The sequence below is a fragment of the Camelus ferus genome, chromosome 35 (assembly GCF_009834535.1).
Source record: "Camelus ferus isolate YT-003-E chromosome 35, BCGSAC_Cfer_1.0, whole genome shotgun sequence".
Classification (NCBI taxonomy): Eukaryota; Metazoa; Chordata; class Mammalia; order Artiodactyla; family Camelidae; genus Camelus; species Camelus ferus.
The window spans coordinates 25,457,984-25,481,170 of record NC_045730.1 but is presented as its reverse complement, the minus strand read 5'-3'; the positions used below and the strand labels follow the sequence as shown (position 1 = coordinate 25,481,170).

The 23,187-nt window shown below is 40.6% G+C and overlaps 3 long non-coding RNA genes across 3 annotated transcripts in view; 1 reads left to right on the top strand and 2 right to left on the bottom strand.

Moving 5' to 3' along the window:
* The window catches only part of LOC106730918, a 27,643-nt gene extending 9,832 nt beyond the window's left edge, over positions 1–17,811 (bottom strand). Inside the window, exons 1-3 of the long non-coding RNA XR_004317521.1 lie at positions 17,661–17,811; positions 16,705–16,904; positions 16,279–16,402 (exon numbers count right to left, since the gene is read on the bottom strand). This is a non-coding gene — a long non-coding RNA (uncharacterized LOC106730918). The remainder of the gene's footprint in view (positions 1–16,278; positions 16,403–16,704; positions 16,905–17,660) is intronic.
* LOC116661580 lies at positions 1,129–5,389 on the bottom strand. The gene is made up of 3 exons (XR_004317524.1): positions 5,379–5,389; positions 3,997–4,025; positions 1,129–1,547 (listed from the first exon to the last, which is right to left on the bottom strand). It is a non-coding gene; the product is annotated as an uncharacterized LOC116661580 (long non-coding RNA).
* LOC116661578 lies at positions 17,393–23,187 on the top strand. Its single transcript, XR_004317522.1, has 3 exons — positions 17,393–17,403; positions 19,485–19,488; positions 23,043–23,187. It is a non-coding gene; the product is annotated as an uncharacterized LOC116661578 (long non-coding RNA).

The window sequence follows — 23,187 nt, the reverse complement described above, 5'->3', positions numbered from 1 at the left end:
TAAACTTACAAGCTTTTGCACAGCAAAGGAAACAATAAGCAAAACAAAAAGACAACCTATGGAATGGGAGAAAATATTTGCAATAAATGAGACTGACAAGGGCTTAATTCCCAGAATATATAAACAGCTTTTACACTTATAAGAAAGAAAAACAAACAATTCAATCCAAAAATGGGCAGAAGGTCTAAACAAACATTTCTCCAATGAAAACATAGAAATGGCCAATAGGCACATGAAAAAATGCTCAATATCATTATCAGAGAAATGAAAATCAAAACTACAATCACATACCACCTCACGCCAGTCAGAATAGCCATCATTCAGAAGTTCACAAACAATAAATGCTGGAGAGGCTGTGGAGAAAAGGGAACCCTCCTACATTGTGCTGGGAATGCAGTTTGGTGGATCCATTGTGGAAAACAGTATGGAGATTCCCCAAAAGACAAAAAATTGACTTCCCATATGACCCAGCAATCCCACTCCTGGGCATATATCCAGAAGGAACCCTAATTCAAAAAGACACTTGCCCGCCAGTGTTCGCAGCAGCAATATTTACAATAGCCAAGACATGGGAAAACTTAAATGTCCACTGACAGATGACTGGATTAAGAGGCTGTAGTATATTTATGCCATAGACTAATACTCAGCCATAAAATATAATAAAATAATGCCATTTGCAGCAACATGAATGGACCTGGAGAATGTCATTCTAAGAGAAGTGAGCCAGAAAGAGAAAGAAAAATACCATATGAGATCGCTCATATGTGGAATCTAAACAAAACAAAACAAACCAAAACAAAACAAGACAAACTTATCTACAGAACCGAAACAGACACAGAGACATAGAAAGCAAACCATGGTTACCAGAGGGGAGAGGGTGTGGGAAGGGAAAAATTGGGAGTCCAAGACTTGCAGATACTGACTATGTATAGAATAAACAGCAAGTTTATACTGTATAGAACAGGGAAATATATTTAATATCTTATAGTAACTTATGTTTAAAAAGAATATGAAAATGAATACATGTATGTTCCTATATAACTGAAGTGTTTTGCTGTAAACAAGAAACCAACACAACATTATAAACTGACTAGACTTCAATGAAACTATTTTTAAATAGACCAAAAACAAAAACAAAAAAAAGAAAAAAGAAAAAAGATATTATTAAACAAAAAGTATAAAGTACAGATTCAGGCTACAATATGGATGAACCTTGAAACAGTATGCTAAAATAAGCCAGACACAAAATGGCAAATACTGCCCTTTTAGGTGAACTATATCTAAGTGTTCATTGTACTACTCCTGTAAGTTTTCCGGAGGTTTGAAGTCTATCAAAATAAAAATAAAGTGTATTATTCATTAAAAACATAAAACGATTCCTCACAGGAGAGTTTAAATTATTAAATGCAGAAATGCATGTAAAGCTCCTGGAACAACACTTTGCATGTCCACAGTCACTGCTGTCACTACCACTCAGTGGGTGGTGCCAGCGCTGATGAGAGCTGCCTCCACTCGCTCCCCTGCAGACAGGAGTGAGGGCCTGGGCTCTGACAGGCAGGGTGACCGTGAACCTGGGTCAGACACAGCCACCCCCCAGACTCTGTGTTACCCAACTTTCTTATACAAACTGCTACATGTAACATAAACATGCTACAGGGATGTATCTTATAACACAGGGAATACAGCCAATGTTTTACAATAACTATAAATGGAGCATCTATTGTACACCTGAAACTTACATAATATTGTAATTCAGCTATAACTTTATAAAAAATTAAAAAATAATTTAAAAATGTTATCACTTTAATATTCATTTTGGTTTTTAAGTAACTACTAAACAGCTTAAAATGTATAACAGCATTTAAGTGTGATGTTTGTTTACATATTTACTTTCAGCCTCCTGCTAAAAGAGAAATTAAATTTTTTAAACACAGCTTAACAAACATAACAACAAAAAGACAAAAGTGACAGTGAAGAGAAAACTGAGATTCAATACTTGATTGAAACAAGGGGGAGGCAAAGTCATAAAAATGGATGCCATGAAGTCAGGTTAAGTGTTAAAGGCCGACTAGAAATTCAGCTCTAAGATTCTTGGCAGGTAAAGCAAAAAGAAATAGATGATGGGGCGGGTGGTAGAGCTCAGTGGTAGAGCGTGTGCTTAGCGTGCACTGGGTCCTGGGTTCAAGCCCCAGGGCCTCCACTAACAGATAAATACACCTAATTACCTACCCCCCCAAAAGAGCCCCAAAGAAAAGAAAAAGAGAAATTTCTTTCCTAAAAAACCTGATATTAAATTTAGATTAAATACTTAAAAAAAAAAAAGAAAAATAGAAAAAGATGAGTGACACAAGCGATAATGCCCGTGAGATAAATCTGCGGTGGCTGCTGGCAGGTCCCCATTTCCCACGTGGGAAAATCTGAAACATCCTTCTCACCACCCAGAGTCATCCTCAGCCCACCCCACCCCTCCCCCTGTTAAATGCAGGAGCACAGCCAGGGCCGGCCTTTGCTCTCTCTGTGTCATCACAGTGAGACAGGATGGAAGGGGGCAGAGCACAGCCATTCAAGGAAGGCCACAGCAATTAACATCAAAATGGTGAAGGATTCAACCCCCAATAGGCCTTGAGGCTCAGGATGAAGAGATTTAAGTTCTAGCAGATCTTGAGCTTCATTATACACCCATTGTAATAGTAACATGGTGAATAACACGCCCCCAGGCACCATGGCAGTCCCAAGGCTAGCCACAAAAGGTCAAAGGGTGGGAAATGGCCAACTCCCTGGGAATCCCAGCCCCTTCCCCTTAGGCTGGTCCTCTACTTATTAGCATATGAAACCACCAAGCCCATGAAAACCAGCAACACAGCACCGCCTAGCGGTCACCCCTCTCTCTCCCTCTTCAGAGAAGGCCCACACTCTGTCTGTGGAGTGTGTACCTACTTTTAATCTGAGCATCCAACCCCCACACCTCGTGGCCTTTCTCTTGCCTTTCAATGTATCTCTCTGAATAAATCTACCTTTACTCAACAGTGGCTTGCTCTTGAATCCTTTCCTGCACGAAGCCAAGGACCCACATCTGGCGGGGCACATCCCAGGGGCTCAACCAAAGCCTGGGACACAGCCCTTCTCATGCCCCACTTCTTTTTTCTTGTATCAACAGGACTGGGTTGTGAAGGGAGCTCTAAGGCCCCAGCTAAGGGACAGAAGCAGCCCCCAGGGCTCGAATTGGTGGGCAGCCCCTCCCCCAGCAGGGGCCCTGGGGTCAGCCCGGTTCTCTGTGGTTCCCTGTTGTGCTGACTCCCCAGCCAGAGAGCGTTCTCCCTAGGCCTGTCCCCACAAAACCCTTCTCTCCAAAATACAAGCACATCATGTCACAGTCCTCTTGTTCAACCAGGAAATGTTCAGCCCACTTTTTCCTTCCCCAGTAAAGAACCTAACTGTCCTCCCTCCCATCCCACCACTTCTTTCTTTGTGAGAACTCTGCACTCCCCACACACCATCCTGAACGCAGGTGCCTTGCTGGCTGGGACCGAGATGTTTCAGTCTCACACAGCCTGCGTCCTTTCACTTTCCCCTTTCTACCTTAAAATAGCCTTTCCTGAGTCTCCCACCCCTCTGATTCTGAACTTCACAAAGTGCTGAGGTTTACAGTCACTATGTGCATACATCCCAGGTTTTGGCTAGGTTTCCTTCACAAGATCTTCATTAAGGAGCTGCATCAAGAAGTTTAAAGAGGCTATTCTTACATCTGAGCGGAGGAGCCTGCATAAAATTTAAATGGCTTTGAAGAGAGAGTTAACCAGGGACAGAGAGGTCGCAGGTCCTAGTCAACAGTGTCATGAGGCAAAATGTTCTTCAAAGGCTCAGAGTGGCTTCTGAACACGGAGTCGGCAGGGAGGAGGATGCCAGGCAGTGAGTGGGGTGAGTGACACTGGGTACGCTTCCCCAGCTGGGGAAGAATTGGATTTTTTTCTAGTTTTCCAAACAATTTCTTACTACCTTTTTCTCTTATTGTCACATACCATTTCCTACGAATTAAGAAAATCAATGTCAGTCATTTGGGCCACTTGGGAGAAGCTACATCGATGCCATTCACAGGGCTGGGATATGACAGCCACACCAGTCTAGGTTGAAAGACCAGTGGGGGTATTTCCAAGGTAATCACGGGCATGCAGCAAACTCCCCAGCTTCAATTACCTCATCTCAAATGTGAGGCCAATAAAACTACCAAGCAAAGTGCGTGATGATTATGGCCGACATCTGTTTACTAGGTAAGTGCCCGTAACAGCTGCCGCTGAATGGGGAATGAGTATGATCAACGAGGCCAAGTCAACCTGGTCACACGCGCCCTGCCTTCCTGCCTTGGTGCAGGACCGGAGTTTGTTTAGCTGAGATGAACGCCCCCAGAGCAGCCCCGAAGGGAAAGCTCCCAGCTCTGCACGGCGAGGCGTGTTCCTTTCCTTCTCAGAGCTGATCACAGTTTGCAGTCGTCTGTTTTTACATTTATCCCTTTAGTACCTGCCTCCCCTCCGGAGTTTTGCTTAAGCAGCACAGGTCCAGGTTGTGTTGCTGCCTACTGGATATTCTGGGCTGGGAGACAGGCGACCCCACGTCTGGCTCTGGGGCTGAACGGAGAGGGCAGAAGGCCCAGGGGCCCATGCTGAACCGAGGCCCCAGCACCCAAAATTATGGTCTGACTTTGGGCAAATTACACAGTCTTCTTTACCCTGAGATTCCTCATCTGTCCATGAAAATAACTGCCCATGGCATATAGAGTTTCAAGGATTAAAGGAAATCACCAAATTCACAACCTATTCAAGGGGCTACCAGTGCATCCTCAACAGGCACATGCTACCTTTACGGCTGTGACACACGCTAAGCGGGGCGGACAGACACAGTGAACACTGCTAAGTGCCTGTTTGTTAAGTGTTTCATGAGTGTTATAATACTGTTTACAACTTACAACAAACCCAGGAAGAAACGAATATTATAATGCACATTTCACAGATTCACCAACAGATTAAGGGAGGTTACACTCTAGTCCAAGGCCCTTTGGTGAGGAAATGGCGATTTAAACCTGTATCTGAGCCCAGGCCTGGGCTACATCTCTCTCCAATCCACCTGTCCAATACACAAGTTTGCACAGGCCAGCTCTTAAATGCAATGTGTGCCACCGTTTGTCAATGTTTGTTAATTACCATAACTGCTCTCAGAAACCGCTACAGAAAAGACAGGTGGACCCACATCCCTGCCAACAAAGTAGAGGAATTCTGCCTTGCCTTCTCCTGTAATGTGCAGAAACCCTTCCCTACACCACCAAATTCAAATGTATGCTTCATCCGTGTTTATGTTTGCACACGGAATATTAAAGTAGAAGGTACCTGCAGTAATTCTATCTCGGTTCCTTTCCAAGTTTCCAGATTATCCACAATCAGTCTGTGAATGAAAATACTACAATGTGAATGAAAATACTGCAACCATGTCAGTAAACAAATAATGCTGAAACCAAGTCATCAGCGGCTGCCGCCATCCCCAGCGAGGACAGGCCTGAAGACCAGCCTCTACAGCCACTCACAACAGTGCCCTCTGAACAGACTGAGAATAAGAAAAGACAGGATACTTGCCCTAGATAGCTAGGTGCTTGTCTAAAGAATGAATCCAGTGAGCCCAAATGCCATAGAAAATCACTAAACTCTTTAACTTGAGATACCTGGCTTTCTTTAGATAACAAGCAATGTTTTATTGTTCCAACTACCTGGTCTTTGTTGTAAAGCTCCTATATATCCTAGCTCCTCCCCAACCTCTTCGGAGCAGTCCCTCAGAGCGATCTGAGAGGCTGTCATCCCGGCTCGAGTCCTCCCGCCAAATAAAACATAACTCTTAACTTTTAGGCTGCACATGTATTTCAGTCAACAGTTTTGGACACCATGAAGGGACCCAGAGCAGACTTCTCTCCACCTGAACTCTCCGAGTAACCGGAGCCTTGGTACCAGCAGTGGCCCTTTGTGCCCATCCGCCTCCTCGGGGAGTCCAGATGAATTTGGGTGAGTCTATCCTGGTTCTCGGATCTCCCATATTGGTTGATAATCCTGAGTTTTATTTGGCGGTGTATCCAGGTACCTGGCCCTCCAGTTGAAAGATACTGGGGGGAATTACCCACCCAGTGGAGACATACTGGGTGGGGCCTGGTTGAAAGATAACGGGAAATACCCACCTTGAGGAGACGTCCGAGGTGGGGCTGGTTGAAAGATACCAGGAAAATACATACCCAGTGGAGACTTTCCTAGTTGGTCCATGTTGAAAGACACTGGGTTCAGGACTGAGTGGTTAGGTAAGAGGCTGGTCTAATGCTTTCCTCAATTTGGTTACCTCCATTGAATTTTTCAGGATAAAAGTAAAACTCTTATGAGGAACATTTAAACTCCAAAAATGGGACCCTCCTCCTGGCTGGTAACAGCTTTCTCGGATGACTGAGAAACTTGCAGGAGTGGTAGAGGCAAAGACTTCATGCCATAGAGTTGTCCCTGCGGGAAAACGTACTAGCAATTTTTTTCTGAGAACCCTATCTTAGAATGGGGAATAGAACTTAAAAAAAAAAAAAAAAAGAAAGAAAGGAAAAGAAAAAGAAATGACAGATTGCCAGCCTCCAACTAATACCCCAGCCAGGTTTATATATGTACAAAACTTACAACTTTAATTGGGAATTAGAAAAAAAAAATCTCACTCTGGAAATGTTACGGAAACAATAGGCCAGTCAAGAAATAAGCACCACTCGGAGGGTTGGAGCACTCAGATGTATTACACCAGCGGGCTCAGAGGGGCTTCTGTTCCGAAGCTCTGAGCACCTCCAAGACGTGCGCATGAGGTTTTATAGGGTAAATTGCAAGCTTGGGGTTTTAGGCCAATAGGCATGGAACAGCTTTAGCAGCATTATCATCACAGAAGTGGAGGCGGGGAGGCAGCAAACCAACATTCTAAAGCCAGATACGATAAGTATCTTTGAAAATCCAGCTGGCTAGCAAAAAAACATAAACAGCAAACCAACACTAATTAACTTAGATTTACAAGTTAGTCCAGCAGAACTCAGATAAGTATTCCAATACTTAGACTTGTGAGTTATCTTGTTAGCCCAGCCCAGCCTCTCCTTCACATTCCTAGACCTGTGAGTTATCTTGTTAGACAGGCCTGATAAAAACATTTTTTGGAATTCTGAACTTATAAAAACAAAAACCCCTTTAGGGGGAACTTGGATTTCTCTTCCTGTGTCCTTGAAATGTAAACGTTTTATCTTTCTCTGGGTGTTTTATGTGTGTGTATGTATGTATATATGTGTTTCCTTTTTTTTTAAAGGAAAACTTGGACTCTGCCATGCAAAAGGTACAAGTATTGTGTACATATGGTGGCCACACAAATAAATTGGGATTCTCAACAATCCTTTGTACCAATTTTCAGGCATTTTGCCATCTTAAACTTTGTTGCATCAGCCTGGACCACAAATGGCTTTACCGTTTGGAGAGTAAACTTTTGAATTTTATTTAGGCAGCACCCCCTACTCTCATTTGGAAAAGCCTCTTCATCTTATTCGTTTAAAATCACTATATATATATAATTGATGGCCATATGATGGAATGATGGATCCCTTAATTTGGAAAACTTTTAAATTGGTGAAAGTTGAAAGAGCTCTCATTATAAACAGCCGTTTTATTGGTACCTATTAAAATCAAGTTTAAAGGTAGAAAATATATCTAATGGTTAATCTAAGAACTTATTTTAAAAAAACTGGTTTAAAAAGCTACATTTATGTTTTTCCTTTCCCATTAATGGTTTTAGAGATGTTAATAAAATCTTAGAATAATTAATGTTAATTAGGTTGAGTAACTGGAAAAAAGAATGTAAAAATGTCGAAAGATTTTTTTCTTAACAGAAAAAAAAAAAAAGATAAGGGGATTATCCAAAATGGGTAAATTTTTTTGATGGTTATTTTGAATGAGATAAATAAAATGGACATTTTTGGATTTAGAGACAAGGTTTTGATACTACACTACGTAAAGTTAAAAAAAAAATGGCCAAAGAGATCACCTACTGCCCCCCAAAATTAAAGTTCAAAGAAGTCCGTTTTATTTGCCCCAGTTTAAAATGTATGTATTTATAGGGATAGATACATATATATATGTAGACTGTGATATTTGATCAATGACTGGGGCAACAGACCAATTAATCAAATTAAAAGTTGAGAAGGGCCTAAGTTCTTTGGCTCAAACTTGGGGATCCCAGAGACTTTTCTATAAAATTAGATACAGTGAAAAAAAAAAAAAGAAAGAAAGAAAAGAAAAGAAGAAAAGGCTTCTGGCATTCCTTCTAGAAATAAAAATTATTGATTAAACCTAATAAATATTAAAATTAAAGGTATAAGAGTTAATAAAATTGAGATAAAAGTTTGTAAAATTGGTATGTTTAAATGGGCTTTATATAAACTTTTTGCTTAATTATGTTGTGGGATAGATATGTTTCAATGGAAAAACGCTTCCCCTTCTTGGTATTACAAGGCTGGGCACATTTCTGTCCCTCAGAAAATATTAATTGAACAAAATAAAGGAAACCAATAGAGTTACATGAGCCGTCCAATATAATGTAAAACTAAAAACTAATATTCAGTGGCTAATAGAAAATATAATAAGAGGTTTACCCTGGGTTTAACTTATAACTCAAGGAAAAGAGACCTTACTAAATGCCTTATGCAAGCTTTGGAAGACAAGATAAATTAAACCTTAAAGTTTTAAAACATGGAATTCTTTGTTTACAGCTCTTCTCACTGATACAAAAAAGCCAATTAAGGAGATACAATTGGGCCTGGGTGACAGAGCAGTTCTCTGGGGAACTGGAAGAGTGTGTCTTTGTCTTGCAGATCAGAAATGTAAATACAGCAAACAGTGACCTAGGACTGAGCCTAATTAGCTCAACGAAATAAAACTTAAGGCCAAGAAATTTTTGGCATTTTAGAACTCAGAACTCTGATGTGTCCTTCAGACTTTGTCAAGAAATCTTAAATGTCTGTTTCATAAATAGCAAGCCTTAGTGATTTGAGCAAGCAAATTCACTTTACTCCAACTATTATTATACCTATCTTATAAGTAAGTTTTAAAGTGAAGCTATGAGATCTCTAGCTTTTGTCTGTTTATAAGACTGTGTACACATTATAGATGTGAGATATTTCTACAGCTAAAAAAAAATCAAAGTCAAAGAGATCTGCTTAATTGACGTAAAAAATAAGAGCTTGAAAATTAAGTATTTTTAAAATAAAAACTGAACAAATTGACTTTCAGCGTCACGTGAACTGGAAAATATTCAATATTAAGATAATATTTGATATTGTTTAGTTTAAGAATGTTCTAATTAATATAGACATCTTTAAAGTCATCAATATTAAGTATAATGCTTTTACTGTACCTAGGTTTAATGAAAGTCAAATAAGATCCTGTTATATCTGTTGCAGATTTGTCAAGAAAAAAAACAGTAATGTGGTGTGGTAAAATTTTAAGTAAATTAAATGCAAATGAGATGAGAGCTTTGGGTAAATTTTTAAAATATATTTTTAAAATGTATGCTTAAGATAATCTCTAAATGTTTGGTATCTTTAAATTCTAGAGTTGTGCTAAATTAAGTCAAATGATAGGATTTTATTAAATAGCTATGCCATTTTCAGATAAAATAAGATTGAAATATGAATTACTTAACATGTAACTTCCTCTTACAGAGAAAATAAAGGTGTTTAGAAATACTAATAAATGGATGATGCCACCCTGAAATAGTCTCTATTATTAAGGGAATGATCTCAGTATCCTAGGAAAGTAAGATAAATGTGTAAAGGAAGATATAAGAATGGAATTATATTTTGTTAATGAAAAATAGTGAATTTCTCCTGAAGCTGGTTACTTCTGAATGGAAGAGAAAATAAGGGACACACTAATATGAGTATAGAAAGCTATGGAAGGCTTGTGGAAGAGGAACCCTGAGGAAAGAGTTTCATACGTGGTCGGAATTGGCTAAGTTTAGAATCAACTTGGGCAAAGTAAATGAATCTTAGAAGTAAGCAGGTACAAGACTAGATTTGGTTTTCTCGCTGTTAAGAGGAAAAAATTTTCTTAAAATGTTAATCCACCTTCAGTAACAGATTGTAAAACTTCTTATACCACTTAACTGATCTGTTCTGCCATTACCTTTGACGCATTTTCTTGTTAATGAATTAGTACTACGTTACAGTGATCTATATGTTTATCTGACCAAGTGTTCTGAAATCTTTTAACAAGCTCCCCAAATATCAATTTCTAATTAAAGTTCTTTTAATCTCCAGTTAAGTTTGGGATGCTACAGAGGGCCCCTGAAACATCCCAAAGAGAGATTTTAATCTAGTAAATTTCATTTGGCATGTTAAATAACACGGTATTGTCAAATGAATAATAAATCTTCTAAGGTTATATTGTATGAGAAAATATTATTAATATAGATATTGTAGAAATTATATGGACTCCCTAAAATTCTGGTATATCTGAAATGTTACCAGTGATAATTCTGGGTATAGTGACCAGGTTTCTTTATCGATTATAGTGTAACGGTGTTTAACCATGATTTTAAATCTTTTGTCATTTATAGACAGTTAATGGTTGTCTTCTGATGGTTTTGCAAAATGCTTGCTCTTCAAGGAGATTTACTGATTTCTAATAAATTTCAAACTATAGCAGTGAACTAAACTGGGTAAGAAATTTTAAATTTCCAATGAAAACTGTGATTAAAAGAATTAGTTACATGGGACTGAGTAAACTGGTGAATATGGTTATAATTTTTGATTTTGTTTAAAATACTACTGGCTTTTAACCTGTTTCCCAGACATAAAGAATCTCTTCTCTTTAAGCTAGTTATGATTCACAGCAATTTGATAAATTATACCTATGTAATCAGACTTGGAACAGTTATCTTTTCTCTCTATCTGATCCCTCAATAGACTAAAAACTCTTAGGTCCCCAGTGGCTCTATCAGACAAATGAGGAAGATCATCTCCTAACAGATATAGGAATCTCAAGGTATTTTAAGGATTTTAAAGAGAAAAGAATTTACCTAAATCTGTAAGGCAGAAATCCATGACAAGCCCTTGACGGGGCTTTCCTGGCCTTAGCAAACCTTATTAACATTCTACCCTGAGACTCCTAATTAAAAGTTCCAACACAGCCAATTTAAAAAAGCCTATATGATCAAATAATCAGACAACTTGTAAACAAATTAATCTTGACATGGCTTTATTTGAGAAAAATGAGGGTAACTTTAGAGAGAAAAAAGATTATATTTTAGTGGATATTAAATTCTAGTTTTGTTAATTGACGTCCGTATTTACTAACACACTTCCCAATCATTCCTTGCTGTTATGTCACATTGCTGTACAGTTTAACTGAATTATTAATAGGATACTCTAGCTTTGTTTCTGAAGCTCACTAATCTATCCTTGGGTAAAGTTCCAATGCCCCATGACCTGCAGCCAGGGGATTATACAAACTGGAACAGGCATGACTTAAAGAACTGTCTCCAACCTGAATGGAAGGACCCTTTATCAGGTACTCTTAAATAGACCATACACACCAAAGCTGAAGGAAACGGACTTTCGGGTTCATTTCCTATCAGAAATAGCCCCTGCAATGCACTGGCCTATAGAGCACTGCTCACCTTAAAACAATGCCCAAATGGAGAAAAAGCTACCAGGCCAGGATGAGAAGAAGACGATATCTGAGGTAGACAGCTGACCCAAGACACCGTACCAGGCCTGCATAACAATTACTGTGATAATTTCTCCTACCTTTGATTATGAACTACTCCAATTGTTAAGTTTATGGTAAATTACCTATGTCTAGTTCTTCTGTGTTACCTTGGTGGGTTTCCCTACTCCAAGGCTCTAACTAGATAGCCCTCAGAAACGTTATTCTAAAAAGAAATTATAGTTCTGTTTAGGCCTCTGTTGATCTTACAAGGTGGGAGACCTCACCTGACCAATTAATACCTGCTCTGAGACTGACCATAAATATGAACTTTCTCATAAGATCACTCAAACTCAATCAGAAACACAAGCAAAATTTTAACCCCAAAATACAACTTCCCGACTATTAAATTCTTAATCGTGACTTTATTAACGTTACTAGCTGTATTACTTATATCCTGTCTATTTTATAAAATTGTCTGTTACATTTCCCAAAGTGTAACTAGGCCTACAAAATTGATGATGGCTAAACATCTTGAAGAAATAGATAAAATTTATAACCCTGAATAAAGTAATTGTAATAGTGTGATTCTAGGTATGGGAATGAGCAATGAAGGGAAAACACTTCCTGGATCATAACAAACAAGTAAGACAGGTGATCCAGAGAATTTTTAGTATCAACAGGGCCTGATAAAAAACTAACACCTTGAATGGCAACTCAGAAGATTCTTCACCTGAACTAGGATTGAGCCATCCTAGCACCATGGGACAAAATTGGTCATGAAATGTCTCTCAAAATATTGGCAGAATTTAGGACCAAGGGGGAGCACTGTGAATGAAAATACTGCAACCATGTCAGTAAACAAAGAATGCTGAAACCAAGTCATCAGCGGCTGCTGCCACCCCCAGCGAGTGCATGCCTGCAGCCCAGCCTCTCAGCCACTCACAGTGGTGCCCTCTGAGCGGACTCAGAGTAAGAAAGGACAGGATACTGGCCCTAGATAGCTAGGTACTTGCCAAAGGGATGAATTCAATGACACAAATGTTTGCTTCCTCCCATACATAGAAAAGCACTAAATACTTGATCTTGAGATATCTGGTTTTCTTTAGATAACAAGCAATATTTTATTGTTCCAACTACCTGGTCTTTCTTGTAAAACTTCTATATATCCTAGCTCCTCCCCTACCTCTTGGGAGCAGTCCCTCAGAGTGATCTGAGAGGTTGCCATCCCGGCTCGAGTCCTCCAGCCAAATAAAACATAACTCTTAACATTTAGGCTGAACGTTTATTTCAATGAAGTCCCAGAATAGACACAACTCATCAATTCTGTAATGGAACACACTGGATCAGGAAACAAAAGCGTGTTTTAGTCTGGAAAAACTACGGTTTCCTCTTTCTTCCTGTCATTATACAATCCCACCAGAACTCATTACTTTGCTGTCTCCTCATCTGGCAACCAAACTCAGAGCAGAGTCAACTCAGCAGCGCACCCTGCTTGGGAAAACCCCCCTCAGCAACACGGCGGGCTGCTTGCCCTCCCGCACACTCTGCTGACCCCTAGTGTCCTCCGTGGAGACCAGGCCAACAGAGCTGTTCCCAACAGCTGCAAAGTCCCACACATTAAATAAAAGCATTTTAATTTAGACCATATGTTACATATATACCCATCTCTGAAAACAGCTTTGCCAGAAGCCGAAATCTTCAACATTAATCTGCAAAGGCAATTCCTTTCCCCAAGGGAAAGCAAGTCTTAAGACGATACTGAGGCCTCCAAATTCCTCTCCACGACCGTCAACGAAACTGCCTGCAGTCTGCAGCTGCAGGTGGCCACATCGTCTGTTTTAAAGCAACCCCTTCCTGCCCTCGGGCGCTACAATGTCCCTCTACGCCCTCCCATCTCAGGGTAAGAGCAGCCACTGCAGAACCTTGCAGGGCAGCACTGACAGGACTGGACAAAGAGGATCAGAGCTAAACTAAGCCTTCTGATGACACGAGCTTGTCACTCTGTCACTTTACAGATGAAGATATATATATAGAGAGGTGGGGTGATCTTGCTCAAAGTCACACAGCTAATAAGTGGCAAAGTCTATAACTCTGCTCCTCCCTCCGGCGTGACGCCCCAGCTGGGACGCCCACAGGGTTCTCTCGTGCCTGCCTGACCAGTCCTTTACTGTCACTCATAACCACCACAGGGTCTGACCCTAGCCTACTTTTCAGCATCTTTTCCCTGCAGTCTCGCAGGAACAAGGCTGTTCGGCCATTGTATGACTTCTGGCTCCCAGAAGCCTCCGTGCTCAGGCTGGTCTTGCCTGTGCATCCAGCCCCCTGCTCAGAGGCTCTTCCTCCCCTGCAGGAGGACGTTTCCCACTCTCCGCATGGACACCCCCTCAGGGAAGCCCTCTTCTCACCCTCAGCATCAGCAGGTGTCCCAGGCCACATCCCGAGCTGCCCCATTAGGACTGTGTGTGCCCAGGTCTGCTAGTCAGACCAGCAGCCTCAGAGCCAGGGGTTATTCCCGGGTCACCCTGCAAACCTACTGCGCACCTCAGAGCCCCCAGCCAGCAGGTCACGTGGAAGTCACAGCAAGTGCCCCACTCAATCCAGAAGTCTCTTCACTTGCCAGCACCGCTGATGACTGGTTTCCAACCTTTGGTCAGTTTTGCACAAAACAGCAGCTTCCACTGTGAAGTGGGGGGTTTTCACTTCTGCTCCCCATCCTTAGTGGAAACGTCAAGGGAAACCAAAAGGCCTTTTCTCAACCCTTTTCGGATGACACCTTCCCACCCACAATACTCACAAGCTAAGAGCTTTGAGTTCACGTGGTTTTGTTTCCCTTACGCGAAGTGGCTTAAAACACTGCAGGATTCGTTCTCTTTTGAGGTTATTTGTACTGAGGTTATCGGTGTTAATGTTTTTGTCTCTCTCTTCAGTATCCCTAGCAGTTGCCACTTCTTACTCCCTTCAGCAGCCTCCCTCCCAACATCTAGTCTAGGAAATCAGCTGTGATGAGGGGCCCGGGGGCAGTCACAGAAGATGCAACTAAGGCACAGAGAGGCTATATAATTTGCCCGAGAAGATCAGCTTCAACCCCCAACACTGTGTGTCACGTCCCTCTGTTTAACTCTTATGCTAAGCAAGCTAACTTTTTGTAGATTATGGTTATAAACAGATGAGGTATCAAAATACATACAAGGACACACATCAACTCTAAGATGTTCATTAACTCCACTATTTTGTTTCTATTTATTTTATTTCTATTAAAAAAAATTAAGAACCTCTGCAGTCAATATAGCAAAATGTTACTGGGCTTTAAATACAGAATATAGAGGTGTTAAGTGTGTCATTACTCATACTTATTTGTATGTTCACAAGACAAAATTATTTGAAATTCTCTCTCCCCTCCCTCTACTCACTACTGGCTCTCACCTGAGCTCCCAGACCACACATCGAACAGCCTTTCACTTTACCCACAGCTGAACTTATCAGATTTCCCCCAGAAATCCTTCTGCAGGTTTCCCTCCTCAGAGCACAGCAGGACCATCATTTACCTCATTAATCCACCCAGAAACCTGGGCCTTACTCCATCCTACCTTCATAGACAGCATTCATCCTTTCCTTTTTACCATCTAAACATGCCTTCAATCTGTTCGCTTTTACCCACTGACCATCCCACCGCTCAAGTGGAAGCCACCAACACTGCCCACCTGGACTCATGAGTCTCACAAGTGGCCCCACAGCCGCTCTCCACTACTTGAGACAAATGGGATTGTGTCACTCCCGTGCTTTTAGGACTCTTTTCAAACCCACTGTTTTTAGAAGAAACTCCAAGTTCTTCACCTGGTGAAGGTCTTTGCCATGAAACTGTCAGCTCAGGGAGGGCAGGACCCGCAATCTCCCCTCAGCCCCGCCCTCTGGCACAGTGCCAGCTCGGGAGGACCTGCTGAGCTACACCAGCCTGTATTCTAACCCTGGTCTTGAGTTCTTAGCAAACTGCTTCACTTATCCATACAAATCCAAGGTAGATTAGAAAGATTTTAGATGTTGAGCTAGACTATTGATTTGGGGATTTTGCACTAGCAACCTGCAAGTACATGTTCTAATGATTCTGTCTTCTTAAAACCACACCCAGATTTAAGTAGTATTTGTGGAATGTCTTCGGAGTAAAAGGGACTGTACTTTTACAGACTTTATGTTTTATACCATGAACAACCCGGACAGGGTCACAAATGGAACCGCCTCACAAGTGACAGAAGACAGGTGAGAGGCATATAGCAACAGGTCACAAAGATGGTAAGAGCAAAGTTGTTTCTCCAACCCCCCAAAAAATTTTTGAAAGAACCGAAAACTCTGAATTTTGAAAGTAAAATACTATCATATAAAGAAATAAAATAATCCTCTTCATCAGGGTTTCAAGATCTGACTCCAGAATTTTTAGCATGCCATATTGAATCCTAGCACAGAAAAATCAGATGGACTAGTGGTGAGTAAGTTCCAGGAAAACGGCAGTAATTCCTCCACTTGTAAAAGCACATACACTCACCTGTCGAAGGTGAAAGTAAACCACATTCTGGAGAAATTTGGAAGCTTCCAGGCTCCGCTTCTGGATGGCAAGGACACGGACAGCTTCGAAGCATGCTTCTAACTGAGTCACCGGCATTCTTACACTGCAGGGGGAAAAGGAGGCCATCAGTCAAGAGCAGAGATGTTCCTGTTGTGTCTCACAGGCCGTTCCTCAGGGACTCAGTGCCCTGCAGCAGCCGAACCCGAGGTGAGGACCCACAGCGTGGCCCACCCAAGCAGGAGGGGCACTGTGCTTGAGAAAGCACATCCCTGATGGGGGAAGAGGGGCTGGTGTGTTTGAGTGAACCTATAAAGGCTCACAGAAATACACCTGCATACTTTCAAGTGATACAATCAACAGTAGCAGGCTATTTAACAAAATTTCAATTGTCAGTGGAAATTTTACCATTCCTTTCCGCTTGTCCCCTGCACTCTGAGACAGGCTTAGGCTCTCTCACACCTGCAGCTCTGATGCAATATTTGTGCAGTTATTTTACTTTGCTGCAAGTGTCCTCGCTCCCCGTGTCACTGTGACTGTCATCTCTTAACACAGTCAGATGTCTTCCTGGATCTCTCCCTGAGTTCCTGGCTCCTGCTCCTCAGATCCTAAGATAAAGGACAAGTGAAGACACATGACCAGAAAAGTCACTGTAGACTTCTCCAAAGTCCTCAGTCACCCCCTAGGTGAGTGCTGCCCACCACTTACCTTTGATTCTCAAGATTCTGCCCAGGGTGACATCCAGACAGGAGAGCGTCCTGGGCCAATTAACAGCTGTGTGGCTTGGGCGTGGGGAAAGGTGCAGGAGCTGGTTCCAGAGCCAGTCCCCTCCCCACCTCTGCTCTTCTCTCTCCTGAGGCCCTTCTGCCAAGCCCCTAGTCTCCCTGATAGTCTGTCCTCTTCTACTCTACTCCAAACCCTTTTCCTCTTCCTTTATTCCCTAATTATCCCCAGCTGGAGTGATTTTTCAATCACAGTATCTGAAAAAATTTCCTGCAGCTGAAAAAGAGGTCTCCAGAGGTAAATGCCCTTATGCTGGTTCCTGAAGAGAGCCCCTGGTTAGAGGGACCCTCATCAACGCTCACGGGGCATCAGACATGTTGCAGGGTCGACAACTCCCAACAAGAGTTTGCTGTGACCCCAAGGCCCGCACAGCATCCCTGCTCACAAAAACGTAGTTGGACAAATTATCTGTTATCAAGAAGCAAAAATTAAAAAATTGCTCATGTTTCTTACTAAAATTATTTATGAGGTGCAAAAAGAAATTGTAATAGAAAAGAACAAATTTGACTCCATGTTAGATCTGTTCCTTTGGCTTTAAACCTGTGCCCTGTTTTCTAGGCTCAGACTTGCTAGCTCTGCACCTTTTGTAAAAGAAAGTTGCCTTTAGCCTGAAATATCCAGGAAAGCCTATTCTCCGGGCTCTGATCTTTAAGGATGTTAGCTCTTCTGCACTTATGTAGAGATGGCAAGTTGCAAAATAGAGAATAACCTTTGTTTTTTTTTTTTTTTTTGGAGGTTTTACAGGGGCACCATGATTTGACCCACATGGACAGCTGCAAGAACAAAGGATTCCAAGGACAAACAATTCGTACAGCAAGAAGTTTGCAACAATCAACCACACCCCCGCCCCATTTTAGTATAAAAGGAGACTGAATTCTGTCTTGGGGAAGGGAGTTCTCCAGGATATCAGTCTGCTATCTTCTGGGTCTGCCAGCTTTTCAAATAAAGTCACTATTCCTTCCTCCAACACCTCATCTCCCAATTTATTGGCCTGTCATGCAGCAAGCAGAACGAGTTTGGACTTGATAACAAAATGACTGCATTGGAGGTAGTATATCTCCACTGTTTCCTTGTTTCCAATATGTAATATGCACATCATTTATGATCTAGTGCAAATAATTCATCAAAGACAACCACAAAAAGAAACTACACTCACCTAGCTATCAACACTGAAGTCACAACCTATCAATTTTATATGCTGTTTAACAACACAACTAAAAAACCTAACATAGGGAATTGATTCCACAGAAATAAAATTATTTCTACTCCTTCAAAACCTTTTTTTCTTTTCTATTTTATTTTGTTTTGCATATTGAAAAGAAAATAAAAGACAAATCATTTTATTTCACGTATTTTGTTATAGCTACATAATTTAAATACTACAAAGAGATTTAAATTGCAATAAAAAATTGTTCATATATTGTACAAAGATATATACACAATCAATGTGGATAAGGAAAGGAATGGATATTTACTAAAAATCCACTGCACATCCAGTCTTTTACAAGCATATCCTGGAATATAAGCTCTATGATCCAGGGGTCCCCCACCTGCATTCTCACTGCTGAGTCCCTTAGTAATCTTCTACCAAGGCACCAGCATAGAACCACGCGATCAGTATTTTAGGTATAAATGAGGGAATTAGCTCATTCAATTCTAAAACAAAAACCCTAAAATAAATACTGAACTTATTTACAGATAAAGAAAATTGGACACAAACAAGTACAGTTTCTTCCCCAAGTTCACAAAGCTAATAACTGGTAAAGGCAAGATTTGAACTCATCTGTCTGATTCTAAAAACTAAGGTGGAAATCCCTTTCGACTGGGGAGGGTCCAGCAGCACAGCCTATCACCCTATCTTTGTTCAGATCTAGCCTTAGACAGCCTGAGACAGCACCCCATTCCTATGGAACTTGAGGGCAAATGATAACAATAAGGATTTTATATCCAGTAGTTTCTTAGGTATCATTTATATAAACTGTCAGCAGGACAGCAGAAAAACTCTGGGAAATATGAGTGGGTCCAGGGCTTTTTGCTGATTAGAAACTCAGTCTATCAGGACAGAGTGACCTTCCCATGAGAGGCCACATGGACCTAAACTAAAGGCAGCTGAGCAATGAAAACTAGCAAGAACCTGGAACTCAAGCAAGAAGGATCCCTGCCATCCCCCACCCAGTTGCCTCTTCATCCACGTGGACACAATGACAGAAGACCCAGGTTCTTGTCCAAATTACACCATCATGGATTCTTACTCATAAAAAGTTATGACTCTATGTTGTCTTAAGTCCTTTCCAACTCAAATATGATGACACCAATATCTCAGCAGAATGCCTAGGTCTCTTCCATTAGGAGAATATTTCTATGACCACAAAGCAGAAATCCAATTAAAAACACCATGCACGAAGCCAGGTGAAAGTCTGCATAAGAGACTTTGCTCTCACGCTCAGTGAATGAAAACTCAGAAAAAGTGGTCCTTCTCCCTCAGCAAGTGGGAGGTAGCCTGATTGTGTGTGTGTGTGTGTGTGTAAATCAAATACAATCAACTCTGGGATGTGTACAGATTTTTTTTATGTTACTGTCATTTCATGAGGCTGAGCCAACCTTTAAAGTAATTTGAATCTAGTGTTCTGAGAGAGACTCAGGCTCTTTTGGTGGTGGAGGGGAAAGGGGAAAGGAAAGGAAGAAAGAAGTAAATGAAACAAAGGAGTAAAACATTAATTTTTTTCCTACTTGCATCACACACAAATTAGGGACTGGCTTTCCCCTGATGTCTTGTCGAGCACTGCGTTGCAGAAGAAGAGGCGACAGCCCATTTCTCCCTGAGCTTGTGACTGTATGTGGCATCTTATAGACACAAATCACTTACCCTGATCAAACACTCTAGCAGCAGGCCGTAATTCTCCTATTTTGAGAGACAAGAAAACAGAAGTTCAAAGAGGGTATATAAATTGACAAAAGTCAGAGGACCAGTAAACAAGAGAGGATGAATTCAAACTCAGATCCGAATGCAGAGTCTGATCTTCCCACTCCCAGGACTGGAAAATCCTTAACACACAGGCTCCCCAGCTCCCCTGCAGTGTTCCTGGAACCAAGCATTTCCCATGGCGATGGTCTCCAGTTCTCACAGTCACAGCACTCTGTGCAGCCAAGGAGCTCCATTGGACCTTGATCATCTACCTGCCACGCCCACCAGGCTTCACCATAAAGGCAGGAAAGCTGGCTTTCAAGTGCATACAAAGCCACCCCTGGTCTAACCTGGGCTCTTCTGGGGCTTCTCCAGCCTAAAGGCAGCCATGAAAGTGCTCACAGTTTGTACATGAGCCACACTACCTCTCTCCATCTGTCTCCACACCTATACTACTTAGCTATGACCATTTTGATAATATTGGAAACAAATTTTTAAAAACACAAAAGAAAGGATTCCTGGAACAAGTACTTAATACTTACAATTTTAAATGATTAGTTACAAAGTGAGTATTTACAAACCGAATCTGCCTTCCTAGGTGTCAGTTTAAACAGTTAAAAAATATAATAGCAAAAAATTCTCACTTACAAAATTAACAAAAACATCAACAATAATCTGGAATAAACTCAAAATTAATGCCCATGTTCTACATGGAGAAAACTACAGGACTGTACTGAGGGGTAAAGTAAGAGGTGTGAATGTAGAGACATCAACATATTGCATGGAGGAAAGCAGTTTTGTAAATATGGAAGTTCTCCTAAAAATAATTCAAAACTTAATAAAAATCCCATGAATACTCTTATCTGATTTTTTTTAACTTGAACAAAATATTTTAGAATTCTTCAGGAATAATAAAGTCATAATAATAGCCAAGAAAATTTGGGATGGAAGAAAAGAACAAAAAAAAATCACACTGTCAGATAATAATTAATTTTTACAATATGTAAGATATAGCGCTGGAGTAAGGAAGTAAGATTGACAGAAATAAAGCATGAGCTCAAAAAGAGACTCTAGTGTACATAAGTATTTTGTACATGTGGGATTTCAAATCAAAGAGCAAAGTATGAATTCAATAATTGTCCTGGGACAATCAGAGAATCACCTGGAAAGAACAAATTCTATTCCTGTCATAATGACCACAAAAAAATTACAGATAGTGATGTAAATATTAAAATACTAATAACAGCAAATACAACTCTTTGCTCATATTAATTCAACTTCCCTTCACTATAACAAATACTATTATCGTCTCCATCTTAGAGATTAAAAAAACCTACAGAAGAGATTTGTACAATTATAAGAAAGTATTTCTAAGAATAATACCAAAGATAAAACCCAAAAGGAAGACATTTACTATCTTAAGAATATTTTGGGCCACAACAAAAATAAACCTACTGAACAAAATGAAAGGCAAGAAATGACAAGGAAAAGCTCTGTGATACATGTTGATGAAGGGGTTAATGTTCATAACGTACAAAGAGCTGTCACAAAGCAACAAGAAGCTTCCTCACTTAAATGTGTGCAAAGGACAAAAGGGATCATTCACTTTTAAAAAGTCAGATGGCTAATGAGTGAAAAATGCTCAATACCTCACTGGTCATCAAATGCAAACTAAAAGAATGAAAAAGCACTTTTGCTCATCATATTGGCAAATATTTTTAAAAGATATTCTAGCTAGTGTCCATCTGTGGGAGAACAAACTGTGAGCGACATTTTTGGAGGATGACATGTCAATGGATATGTAATCTCTTTAAAACGTGTGTACACATTGACTCAACTCCACTTCTAGGAATAATTTAGTTTAGAAAAAATCAGTTCAAAAAGATGTACTCATCAGGGCATTTTCACAGCACTGTTTACAATGATAGGAAGAAAAGCTGAAGTGAAATCATATCCAGTGATAGAAAATTGGTTACATAAGTAATTCTACATCTTTTCATTCCCCACTGGAGAAGAAATTTCTAGAGTCACTTCAAAGGAGCCTGTGATGAAAGTAAATGTCACATCCAGGGACTAAATTTCCAGAAGCCTTAACTTAAGGAATACTCATATAAGATCACAGGAATGTCTGTAAAAGAAGGATGCCAGTCAAACATCCTTTCTGACAGTGGAAAATGGAGAAAACTTAAGTGTACACCATCAAGACAATGATGTGGTAAATCACGGTGAGCTGTGGGCTCTGAGTGGGCTGGCGTTTTGGCATGGTCCAGGGCCTTGTCCACAGCACTCTCCCACCAAAAGTGTCCTTGCACAAGAGACCACACCTGCATATCAGGAGACCCCTCCACTCTATCTGAAAGGACCGGGTGAGTCTGGAGTGGTAAGACGTCTATGATATACCCCTGACTGAATAAAGCAAGCTGCAGAAAACATATAGTATGGCCTTACTTTTCAATAAAGCATATATACACACACATATACATAGATTTCTCATATACGTGTATGTATGTATGTATGTATATATTTACATATATGTCATAGGCATAAAGGTTATGAAATATATACACCACATTGTCAACAGCTTTTACTCTCAGGAAATAATGGGAAGGGAGGTAGGGGCCTTTCTGTACCACCACGGTACTCTTTTCAGTATTTCAGTTAAGTATACTTGGAAATTAAAAGTTTATTTAAGTCCAAAGTAAAATGGACGATGCCTCCACAAGACAGAATGCTATACTGGTCATTAAAAATCATGCCAGGGGAGATAGAATATTATAGAAAAACATGTAATAAGCCAAATGGAAAATGGAGGTCTCCACACAGTAAACAGGCACAGAGTGCTCACTGGTTTTTATGACAGAGGTGATACACACTGATGAAAAGAACAGAAAATAGATGTTAAATTGTTAATTATTATCTCTGATTAGTGGGACCAGGATAGCTTCTTTTGCCCCTTTTTTCAGACTTATTATATTAAATACACATTATTTTTCATCTGAAAAAAGCATTTTTAGATGTGTAGTACCACACATTGGAGAAAATACACAAGTACTTACAGAAACAAATAACTAGGAGACATGGCAGCAGTGTCACACAATGTAGAACGGGCGATCCTGATTAACACCACACAGTTACATAAGGACCCACAAAGTGAGAGCACCTGCTGTAACAGGGCGTGGCCCCCTTCTATTTGTCAGTTGTGT